The 12,034-nt window shown below is 39.8% G+C and overlaps 1 long non-coding RNA gene across 1 annotated transcript in view; it reads right to left on the minus strand.

Annotated features, from left to right (window-relative positions):
• Positions 1–2,303: 2,303 nt before the first annotated feature.
• LOC144456673 (uncharacterized) overlaps positions 2,304–12,034 on the minus strand; it is a 90,312-nt gene continuing 80,581 nt past the window's right edge. The window contains exons 3-4 of the long non-coding RNA XR_013485686.1: positions 4,474–4,555; positions 2,304–2,966 (exon numbers count right to left, since the gene is read on the minus strand). This is a non-coding gene — a long non-coding RNA (uncharacterized LOC144456673). The remainder of the gene's footprint in view (positions 2,967–4,473; positions 4,556–12,034) is intronic.

The raw sequence follows: 12,034 nt of genomic DNA on the forward strand, positions 1-12,034 counted from the left end.
AAGGAAGCAAGAGAGAGAGAGAGAGAGAGAGAGAGACAGACAGACAGACAGACAGACAGAGAGACAGAGAGAGAGAGAGAGAGAGAGAGAGAGAGACAGAGAGAGGAAGGAAGGAAGGAAGGAAGGAAGGAAGGAAGGAAAGGAAGGAAGGAAGGAAGGAAGGAAGGAAGGAAGGAAGAAATAAAAATAAAAATTTCATTGGTTCCCTATTGCCCCTGCCCCAAAATCCAGCACAAACTCTTTTGCTTGGTATCCAAGATCCTCCACAATCTGGTATTACCTTACCTTTCAACCTTCCTCTCCTATTATTTCCCACCATGCACTTTGTCCTCCTAATCCAGACTGTCCCCTGAATGTACTATGGACCTTCCCACCTCTTCCCTTTGGCTCAGCGTGTTTCCTATGCTTGAAATGCCCTCCCTCCCTGTCTTTGTCCATTGCATTCCTCCCACCTTTTAAAGCCCTGTTCAAATGCCACATCCTCTATGCCATTTTCCCTGATCTAGCCAGTCAGTAATTTCTTCCAGTCATTGCATCCCACATAGCACTTTATGTAGTACTAGCATACTTATCAGGTAATGTTTCATCTTATAGTTATCAGTGTTCTTTGTTATTTTATTTATATTACAGCCCTTGTGCTCTTCCAAGACTGCAAGCTCATCAGGGGGAGACAGAGAATGCCTTGGTTAAACTTCCTGTCTCCTCTAATGACTCTCATAGTGTTCTACACAGAGTAGGAATGTAATAATTCCTTGTTGACTATTTTCCAGTGAATTCTCTGCCAGACTTTCTGAGAACTGTAACTTACTAGTTACCTCTGCTTCTATATAAAGCCCAAATTATAGTTCTCTTTCCTGAACTCCCCTAATCACTGAAAATTAGGATTTTCCTGTCTACTGCTTCAGCTACTGCCTGCATGTTCACACCAAAATCAGTCCCCAAGAAACCTCACCTCCCCACAGCCCGGCGGGTCAGCATCTAACAGGTAGCACTCTGCAGATCTCAGCTAACAGGTTCTGTGCCAGCTAATGTCAGCTGCAATAGTGAGAACAGTTGTAGCCATTGCCATAATTAGAAGACAATTAGTCCAACCTCCCTTCTAATGCAGGTATCTTTTCTATGGCATTCCTGATGAATAGTCATTCACCCTACACTTGAATATTTCTTGGGACAGGTGGCTAATTGCTTTGTGAGGCAATCTGTTCCCTTGCTGTTCAGCTCTATTAGCAAATTTTTTCTGGAATTGAATTGAATTCTTATTCTTTGCCATCCATTGGTCCATGCATGTGTCAAACACACACACACACACACACACACACACGCATGCACACTTTTTTTTTCTATATACACAAACTATTTTTTTTTCTCTAACAGCCCTTCCAGAATTTGAAGACAGCCATCACATCTTCCCTATGCCTAGCAAATTTTTTCTGGAATTGAATTGAATTCTTATTCTCTGCCATCCATTGGTCCATGCATGTGTCAAACACACACACACACACACACACACACACACACATGCATGCACACTTTTTTTTTCTATATACACAAACTATTTTTTTTTCTCTAACAGCCCTTCCAGAATTTGAAGACAGCCATCACATCTTCCCTATGCCTTTTCTTGTTTAGTATTTGAAAACAGCTATCATGGCCTCTCTGGGTCTTCTCTTTTTCAGGTGCAAAGTAAGATTTCTGCCCATCTCTAGGCTTCTTGTTCCTTTCCTGTTCTTCATGATTTCTCAGAGTGACTTTATGAGCACCTTCAGAAAAACTTTGAGTGTCCTGGATTGTAATTTATCTACACCTAAAAAAGCACTGGGTTGGAGTTCTGAGGACCTGTATTCTCTGACTCTATCCTATCTGTGTGACCTTGGGCAAGTCATTTTATTACTCTAGATTTGAGTTTACTTATTTGTAAACTGAGGAGGTTGCCCTAGGCTATCTGTTACGTCCAAAAACTATGACTATGATTTAAAGATGTTAGGTACTATTTTTTTCCTTTCTTATCACCCATGACTTAATAACATATACAGACACCATTTTATTTACATAGAGGTTGACATGGTATGAACATAATATCCAAGGACATGATATACATAAATATATGTCATATATATAGATATATCACATATATAGATATATCTATATCTATCTATCTATATGTATATGTATTCTCTCTCTCTCTCTCTCTCTTTCTCTCTCTCTCTCTATATATATAATATGTATAATAAGGGCTTTATTCTCATTCATGGAAAGCATCTTGGTATAAATAAAGTTTGAAGACAGACCATGGAGCATCCAGTAAATGTGTGTTTATTGAACAGCCTAGGTAAAGTCAGGAGAACGAGCACAGGCATGAAAGAGATAATGAGGAGACGAGTGTGGCTATAATGAAGACATCATGAGAAGGAATAGTGATCAATTAGGATGATTAGGAACCCGCTTAACAGAGGGCCTTGAATTCCAGGGTAAGCAGTTTGTATCTGACACAGTGAGCAATAGGCAGGTATTAAAGGTTTTTGAATGGGGAAATAGCGTTGGGTTTTTTTTTTTAATTTTTGGAAGGTTAATTTAGGCCAGGTAAGAAGATGTTGTGATAAGCTAAATTGAGGTAATAAAGACCTAGACTCAAGGTTGTGGCAGCAAGAATGAAAAGGAAATGACAACTTTGAAAAATTAACATAATTTCCCATGTCTATCATTGTTCTATCTTACAGTTTGCAGCCCAGGCTTTCCAAAGCCAACACCTTTCATTTCACTGTTTTTATGACTTACTAAGATGTAAAACAATGCATTATTAAATAGGACATGGGTTACCATGGCCAAATAATTCATCACCAAATGGCCAGTCTACTAGCAAAGAGTAACTCCATCCTTAGCTTGGCTGTTCCTCATAAACCAGATGTGGTCCACGACTGAAGCTGTGTTTGAAATCTTTCCATTATGGCTGGTTATTGTCCTTCATTCTGGAAGAGGACCAAAATGACATCACTGTGTTAGAGTCAGATTATGATACGTCCGACTGTGGCTGATGAGACCAATAAGACCTTGGGAGCAAATAGTCCGTGTGAACATTTGGGGTGGATCCTCTGAATTTGTGCATCGTGTTTCTCCTGAGCTACTTCAGTTCTGCTTTACTCATAGAACAAACACAGCACCTTCTCCGATGTGGGCACGCCATGCTGGACAGTCCTGTGTCAGTATCTCTCGTGTCACACAATCAATTCCAAAGTTCTTAAGAGAGACCTTGAGAGTGTCCTTGTACCACTTCTGATCGACTTTCCTGACATAGCTTTCAGGAACCCAAGGTTATTTCTACACTCCAATGAGGTATCAGATAGAGACTGCTATGGAAGATACCCATCTCCCAACTCCATGCCTTTTCACTGGCTGTCCCCCATATCTGCAATGCTCTCCCTTCTCACCTTTCCCTCCTGGCTTTCTTTACGGTTCAGTTCAAATTCCTTTTTCTGCAAGGGGCCTTTCCCAGTTCCCTCCCTAGTAAACATACACTGCTGGTGCCTTCTTTCTGAGATTACCTTCCATTTATATTGTATATATCTTGTATGCACATACATGTTGTATTTCAATTAAAATGTGAGCTCCTTGAGAGCAGAGATGGTATTTTTTACTTTCTTTGTATCCTCAGTGCTTAGCATAGAGCCTAGCACATAGTAAGGTGTTTAAAAAAATGCTTGTTGATAGACTAAATAATTGATGATCACCCCCAAAATAAATGTTTCCTTGATGATTCAGAGACATTGTTATAAATATTAATTTTCATTCTGCCAAAATACCATGTTCAACCTAACCATCCACCCCAGAAAAACCAAGTGGTAAAGAATGCCAATCTTCTTCCAGGGTATGATATACATTTATTTATTTATTCATTCATTCATTTATTTATTTATTTATTTATCTGTCTGTTTATTTATTTATTTATACACACACACACACACACATACATACACACACACATATACATATATATATGTGTGTGTGTATGTGTATATCTTTATATGTGTCTATACATATGTGTATGTATAGATATATCTGTATTTCAATGCAATTGGTTTCTTTTGCAGTTATTTCTATTTTGTTTTATGCATTTAAAAACAATATTCTGAGGAGGGGTCGGCAGGCTTCACCAAAGCCTACCAAAGTGGTCCATAACACAAAAAAGGACAGGAATCCCTGACCTACATAATCATCTCCACTATAGTTACCCAAATAAAAGGAATGATTATAAAGCAACAAAATTTGTTGTACTTAAAAAAATATGCCTATACTTACAAATCATATTGGCAAAGCAATAAGCTTTTATCATACACCTACAATGTCTAGCACTGTGCTAAGCACTGGGGATATAAATACTAAGCAAAAACAGTTCCTGTCCTCAAGGGCTTACATTGTAATGGTAGAAAACAATACATAGGAGGGAGCTAAGAAAGATGGGGCAGGGAAAGCAGGTACCTGTTTGGGGCATAGTGTAGAATTCCAGAATGTTAGAACACAGCTCTGCAAGTAATGAAGGTTGGCTCTCCTGGGCTTCCCCCTGAAATAAAAGAGAAAAGCTGACCAGCATAGTGGAGGGATATTCTAGGGTAAGAAGATGTCACAGGTGGAGGGATATTCCAGGGTGAGAAAGCCCCAGGTAGTAAGACTGCAGCTGATACGTGGTGCTGAAGTCTGGGAAAGTCAGAAATTCTGGATTTGAATTCTGACTCTGGATTCAAATTCTGGTCAGGGAATGAAGGTTGGCCAGCCTGAGATCCTCCTTAAAATAAAATCAGTATTTTGACTTCAAAGTCTATTGCCTCTGCCGTCTCCCTAGTAAAGACCCTTTACTGCTACAATAGCTTCCAAATCATCTTCCACACTGCTTCCAGGCTAATCTTCATTTTGCATAGACCTAGGCATATTCGTCCTCAAATACTTTTACTGACTCACTAGTGCAAAATGAGTCAAGATCAAACTCTTTTGTCAGGTATACAAGGCCCTCCACCATCTGCCATAGAACTTCCCACTATCATCATTTCATAGAAGCCTGTCTTAATGGAGTTGGAGCAGAGGTTTGGGATTCCTAAGTGTAGTACAAGGAAACATGGAGTGCAAAGTCAGCAGAAATAAAGTAAAACAAAACAAAGAGAAATATTTATAATAAGAAGGGCAATCAGGGACTATGGAAATAAGTCCATTGTGAGAGCCATGTAGAATTGGGTGTACCAAACCCAGTGAAGCTTGGAGAGTTTTTAGAGGGTTCTTGTCTAGATCAAACAGGACCAGGCCTTGGAGGGAAGAAGCAGGAATCCTGGACCTGATGTGTTCCCCAGCATAGGTCTGCCTACTTTAAGCAATATTTATTGCATCCATAATGATTTGGTTCAGTCTATAGAGTTTCTTATGAATGTATTTAGCCTTTCTGAAATATCACACAATCCATGCAAAGAGGATCTTCAAAAGCTGCCCTAGGATAAGACAGAAAAAGAGAGAGAGAGAGAGAGAGAGAGAGAGAGAGAGAGAGAGAGAGAGAGAGAGAGAGAGAGAGACAGAGAGACAGAGAGAGACAGAGACACAGAGACAGAGAGACAGAGACACAGAGACACAGAGAGCTGGGGCAGGAGGAATCACTGGGGTCATAAATTAGTTGCCTGACACATCATAGTCTTCAATTTGATTGAGAAACCTAGTTTTACATTTTTGAATGTCCTTTTTTCCCCTGTTTAGCGGAGATGCTGTCTGAGTGCATGGTTTTTGCTCCCCAATCAGTGAGGGTTGCTACCTTTCTACTGGTTTGGCAAGTATTTTATGACAGGTTCTTATTGATATGTCCTGGTAAGAGTTTCAGGTATGTAGGGATGGAGGTGGGGTATGGTTGGGCTAGGGAGGTCCCTGATGGTCTTGCAGAGCTCAGCTTTTCAAAAAAATTACTTAACAAAAATTTTCCCCAGTTACATGTAAAAACAATTTTTAACATTCATCTTTAAAACTTTGTGTTCCAAATTATATTCCTTCCTCCTTCCCCACCTCCCCCACATTGAGAAGGTAAGCAGTTTGATATAGGTTATACATGTATAGTCATGCAAAACATATTCATAATAGTTATGTTATGAAAGAAAACATAGACAAAAAAACTCAAGAAAAACAAAGAAAGTTTTAAAAAAGTGTGCTTCAATCTGTATTGACACTCTCAGTTCTTTCTCTGGGGATGGATAGCATTTTTGTCATACGTCCTTCAGAATTGTCTTGGATGGTTGTATTCCTGAGAATAGCTAAGTCATTCACAGCTGGTCATTTTACAATATTGCTGTTACTTTGTACACAGTATATTTCACTCTGCATCAGCTCATGCAAGTCTTTCCAGGTTTTTCTGAGAGCATCCTGCTCATCATTTCTTATAGTATAATAATATTCCATCATAATCACATACCACAAGTTGTTCAGCCGTTTCCCAATTAATGGGCATCCCTTCAATTTCCAATTCTTTGCCCCCAGAAATGTGAGCTCAGCTTTTGTATGGGATCTTTGTAAGGTATAAGAAGTGGTCATTGATCAACCCATTGTTGACAATTGGTCCATTGGTCTGTGAATGGTTATCACACACTGAAATGTAGATTCTATTACCACATTGAAATATTAATTATGGATTATTTGGGCTCGTTTCTTCTGTGGGTTTATAAAAATTGGTTCACTTGCTGGGTGGGACATTTTAGAAGAAATTGGGAGATAAGCATTATTTAGCAACACCTGTGTCCAGGGATAGCACTGGGGAAATCTTATGCATACACCTCTCCCCATGACTTCCTTCGAACATAGACACTTCGCAGTTGAATGTGCTTTTACCTATTAGGAAGAAGAAAGGTCTTGTTCCTGTACTCCAAGGGTTTTGTTTTTTTTGTTTTTTGCTTTTTGTTTCTGGGTTTTGTTTGTTTGTTTGTTTGTTTGCTTGTTTGTTTTGTTTTGTTTTTGCCCCAGCCAGCAGATAGAGATGGGATGGTTTCTGGGACAATGTCTAGCACCTGGAGAGTTGTGGAATGCAGTCTTCAAGAGCCATGAGGGGCAGATTCCTAAGATGCACCAATCTTGGTATTTAATCTCTATTGAAGCCTCAAGATCAAGTGTTTGAGGATCCAATTTTCTAATGAAAGAAGAGAGAGTTTACATTCATCCATTCATGTGACTGCCATCCTGGATCAGGGATTCATTGAGTCTGTCCTGGACTATATCCCTGATTTAAGTCTCTACCCTCTCCAACCCATCCTCCACATAGCTGCCAAATTGATTTTCCTAAAGTATATGTCTAATTATGTCATTTCCATGCTCAATAAACTCTAGTTTCTCCCTATTACCTTTGGAGTCAAATATAAACTCTTTTGTTTGGCAACTAAAACCCTAGATGGGATTCATCCCATCTCTCTAGTCTTACTATACATTACTGCCCTTCACACTCTAATTCAGTCAAACTAGCTTTCTTGCAACTCAAATGCCACTTCCTACTTGAGGCCTTTCCTTATACTCCCACTTACTAGGGTCTCCCTTCCCATTTGCCTTTTGTTTGGCACATTCTTATACATGTAAATGTTGTCTGATAGAATGAATACAAATTTCTTTGAGAGCAGGGTGTCTTTCATTTTGGGCTTTGAAGTCTCTAGCACCTTCCTAGTAAAGTGTCTTATCATTTAGTATGCACTTAATATATGCTTGCTACAGTGGGACTTCAGAAAAACCTGGAAAGACTTGTATGGACTGATGCTGAGTGAAATGAGCAGAACCAGGAGAATGTTATACGTAGTAACAGCCACGTTGTGCAACGACTAACTTGGAGAGACTTAGCGGTTCTCAGTAATGCAAAGATCTAAGACAACTCCAAAAGACTCATGATGGAAAATGCTATCCACATCTAGAAAAAGAACTGTGGAGTCTGAATGTGGATCGAAGCAGACTATTTACTCTTTTTTTGGTTTGTTTCTTCTTTCTTGTGGTTCCTCCCATTGGTTCTAATCCTTCTTTACAACATGACTAATGTGAAAATATGTTCAATATGAATGTGTATGTATGTAGAGCCTAATATATATGTATATGTATATATATGCTTGCTACAATGTATGGACTTATTTCATTTGACTATGTTTATTTTTTAAGAGGCTTTATGCTTTTCTTTTTCTTTTTTCCATGGGGGAGTGGATTTGGAGTGGCGGTGAGGGGGGAGGAGAAAGGAGCTAGCAACAGCATTGCCTGAAAAAAGAAGGAAAGAAAGAAGCATTTTGTTGTTGTTCTGTCATTTTTTTTTTAGTTGTGTCTGAATCTTCGTGATCCCATTTGGGGTTTTCTTGACAAAGATACTGGAGTGGTTTTCCATTTCCTTCTCCAGCTTAACTTATAGGTGAGGAAACTGAGGCAAACAGGGTTAGGGGACTTGCTCACGGTCACACAGGTAATAAGTGTCTGAGGCCAGATTTAAACTCAGAAAGATGAATCTTCCTGACTCCAGGCCAGGCACTCTATCCACTGCACCACCTAGCTGCCCTCTGCAACATTCAAGGAAATATGAGAAGAAAGTTTAGAAGGAAACACAGAGAAGACGGATAGTTTTGAAAGAAATATGTTGAATATAGCATATACTTTGTAAAAGAAAAAATCCATTCATAACAGAGATTCACAGATTCTCATATGATCATTTTCTCTTTTACTTTGCATATGAAAAGTTCTCTTTTTGTGGGGTTCCTTATGTTCAGCATTTTAAAAATATGCTTTCTGTTTCTTTGATTCTTGGTCAGTACTAGTCTCTCAGGAAGAAGAGGATCCCAGATTCTAGCATTCTTCTGAGTGAAGGGATAGTTCCTGAGTGGCACCAGCCTCTTGGGGTTCCTAACCATGTGGCCCTGGAAGTTGGAAGAGCCACAACAGACTAAATTACAACCTAATGGATCAAAAGTCTTGGACTTTGCTCCCTTCTGTCGCCATAATTGACAAGTGGTCAGGTGGTTCAGACACAATGAGAAGAAAATTGCCTTTCTAAGGAACCCCAACTTGCTTTTCCTTCTGAAGTTACAGTATAATTCTTTTTTTTTTTTGTGAGGCATTTGGGGTTAAGTGACTTGCCCAGGTTCACGCAGCTAGTAAGTTTCAAGTATCTGAGGTCATATTTGAACTCAGATCCTCCTGATTCCAAGGCTGGAGCTCTATCTACTGCGCCACCTAGCTGCCCCTAGAGTATAAATCTTAAGGGTAGTACCAGAAGGTTAGTTGTCTATCTGTTTTCTGCTGAGAGAAAAGTTGTCCCCCACTCAATAAGCATTAGTGCCTTGAGTGCTTGGAGGAGATAGACTGACCCTTTTAGTCCTATCTGTGGAGGCCTAAAAGAGGCATGCTGGGGCCAGCTCTAACTAGCTCCATTGTTCAGTTTTCAGTGCAAGCATTTACGCCTTGTTGAACACTAATTAGACTCATACTTCTATTCTCACTACACTCAGAAATCACCCAAAGCTATAAATCAAGACTGGATTATTTCATTGATTGTCTAGACTCATGAAAGTGATGAAGAAAATGTTGATAATGCACATTAAACTTAAAAGTATGTCGCAGCCACGTTTTTTTTTTCCCAGGGAATTAGTTACTAGACATTTACCAGCATACAACTTATCTAAATATGAATTATATTCAAGCTGGAGTCTAATATTTCCCAGCGGGAACTCAGGGTAAAAGCAAAACAAATCAGAGAGATCTAATTTTAGTAGCCACCTCCAAGAACCAGCCATGTCATGCAAGCTCAAACTTTAGGGCGTTGAGCGGTAAATTGAGTACATATTGAAAGGTTACAGTAGCAGCATATTGCCTTTAACCCTACAATGAACTAACCCTCCCAGAACATATCTCCAACTTCCTAACTATAGAGTTATGGTCTTTTCGTGATAGCCACACCTCTGACTCACTGCATTCATATTAGTTATTTTCAAAATGAATTGCTGGCTATTGGGTTTGGATGGTCTGGCCAATTCTCTAGGTGTGAGAATTATTATGTGATCTTACTTATTTTTGCTCATAAACAAAACAAAACAAAAAAACCCCCGAACTCCTTGTCCACTTTCAAAAATTCTGAAATTTCTCACAATTGTAAATTGTAAAACCTTTTCAAAATTGTATCAAACTGAAATACAGATGCTAGTGTCCTATTAAATATTAATGATGGGTGCCTCTCAGGCACAGTGAAAGGTACTGTTTCAGCAAATGGTCTCACACCAATTAGCCAATCAGCATTCCACAAGTATGATATGATAAGCACATGGACAGTCCCAGGGAGGCTGGAATAAATTAATCCAACAGAACCTATGTGCATTCTTTGTCAGGATGGCCTGGTTTGGGCTGAAAGGCAGATAGATATTTTGGTTTCCTCAGGTCTTCCCAATGACTTTGACTTATTTCTCTTTGAATTCTTAGAGGAGAACAATTGTGCCACCTGGGAAGGGCCCCAGAAGCACAAAAAATATGTATGTGATTGTGTGTTGGGGATGGGAGTAGAATCTCAGGTCAATATGAAAGCTGAAGATAGGATTTCTAAACCTGGGGTTCATGAACTTATTTTTGTTTTAATTTTTATAAATATTATGATAGCTGAATTTAATAATAGCTCATTTCCTTTGTACGCCCACATCTTTTATTTTATGGGTTTAAAAATGTTATTCTGAAAAGGGATATATAGGCTTCCTCAGACTTCCAAAGGGCCCCATGACACGAGGACGCTTCCCATAAGGGGAGCTCTTTTCCTTCTCCTTGGTGACTGAGGCAATGGTAAGGTAAGGCCTGCCTTCTGGCTTCTCTAGTATTTGCTTTATGTTTCCTGTTTGTGATTTTCCTATCCTTTTTGAGAATACTATTCCTGGATTTTATATATTGTTCCTATCTACTTTACATTATGGCTACTGTGTATAAATAAACTGAAGGAGGGTTGAATGCCTCATTTTTAAAAATTATTATTATTAGTTTTTAGCTATTTAGCCACATGAATAACAAGCTAGTAGGGTTTAGCTGATCCCAAACTCAAATATCTAATGCACCTGGGAGCTGGATAGGCCTGGTTTTAGCTGCCAAATCTGGGTAATAAAAAAGGGCCGAATCAAGCTCAGGTAGAATCAGTGATGTAGGAGCTGAAACCTGGGCTGACTTATGCCAATACAGTCACTTCAAAATCAGTGCCACAGAGCGCAGGGGGCAGGGAAGCACCCCAGCCAAGGAATAAATACAGATCTCAAGGCTGGAGTTCCTACCAGGAGTTCCCTCTCCTGTTGACTTGGAAAAGTCGGAGAGGTCCTTATTCTATTTCCTCATGGTTTAAGCAGGAGGAGGAGAAGGAAATGGGTGGAGGGGACACTTTGAACCAACAACAACAAAGATTAAGTACCAGGAGGGGGGGAGTGAGGAGCTTCTCAGCCCACAGGGAGGAAGTCGGGAATCAGATGGGAGGCAGCAGCCAGGAGGCTGGTCTGTGTTCCCTGGGATATTTGCCACCTGGTCTGGAATTATAACACTGCTCTGAACAGGATAGCTAGAGGTGGAAGAGCTCTTAGAGGGCATCTCAGCTAATCCCTACATTTATCGGGTGAAGAAACCCAGATCAAGGGAGGACCAGTAATCTGTCCAAGGTCATAGGGAAAAGTTAGGTCACAAATCTAGAGCTGGGAAGGACTTTATCCACAATCCAGTCCAATCTTCTGACCTTGATGATAAAGAAACTAAGGCCCAGGCAAATTAAATGAATTAAAATTCAAAAATATGGATTGTAGCTGACAAAGGTGGGTTTTGAACCCAGCTCTTCTGATTGCAACTATTTCCATTCTAATATGTGTGTGTGTGTGTGTGTGTGTGTGTGTGTGTGTGCCCACGCTGCTAACACAGCAGAATCCCTGGGAGTACAGAGCAGCTGAAGGGCCACATCTGAGGACCAATGGAGCTAAATTTGAGAAGCCTTGCATCAAATAGGAAACAGGGTAAAGAATCTTTGGCCACAGCACCCCTCAAAATCCATCTACTAAGCAAA

Source organism: Phascolarctos cinereus, unplaced genomic scaffold, assembly GCF_003287225.1.
Source record: "Phascolarctos cinereus isolate Bilbo 61053 unplaced genomic scaffold, phaCin_HiC Scaffold_4;HRSCAF=312, whole genome shotgun sequence".
Lineage (NCBI taxonomy): Eukaryota > Metazoa > Chordata > Mammalia > Diprotodontia > Phascolarctidae > Phascolarctos > Phascolarctos cinereus.